We start from the raw sequence: 573 nt of genomic DNA, 5'->3' as shown, positions 1-573 counted from the left end.
GGGGAGGGCTGTGTCCCGGCTAATCGCGCTGCCCTGGGCGCGAGAGCGCCAGAGAGGGGCGGTGAGGCAGGACGGGGCGCTTGGCACTTTCAGAAAGGCATATTTATCGCTTCTGTTGTGTGGCGGTTTCTAAGCTCAAAATATTTTGGCATAAGATCACTGCATTTGGTAAATAATAAAAAGCTAAATTTATTTTATGCCATCTGGATTTTGAACCATTAGAGTGCACGTCTTCAAGCTTTTCTCCTTTACTATGAATACTAGAAATGCTATTAAAAGTATGCTGAGCTCTCACATGTCTCCAGGAGTTGGCTTGTTTAAGAAAAAAAGATGCCTTTGCCTAYGGTGAAAGTCGCAGTAAAATCACCCAGAGGTGAATACCCAGGCGCCCACCGGAGCAGTGAGGGTCGACGCACCTCCGCTTGCGGGGGAGATGCTGCACGGCGCCCTTGCACGGACCCTCCTCCTCCTCACGCTGCGATCTGACAGGACAGACCTCTCTCTGCACGAGCAGTAGCGGRGGAGTCTGTTGGTCAGTCATTTGTGAGGGACTGGGCATGCTGTTTGTATACG

The sequence above is a fragment of the Rhea americana genome, unplaced genomic scaffold (assembly GCF_003343005.1).
Source record: "Rhea americana isolate MKP2758 unplaced genomic scaffold, rheAme1 scaffold_74, whole genome shotgun sequence".
Lineage (NCBI taxonomy): Eukaryota > Metazoa > Chordata > Aves > Rheiformes > Rheidae > Rhea > Rhea americana.
This window is presented reverse-complemented; position numbering follows the sequence as displayed.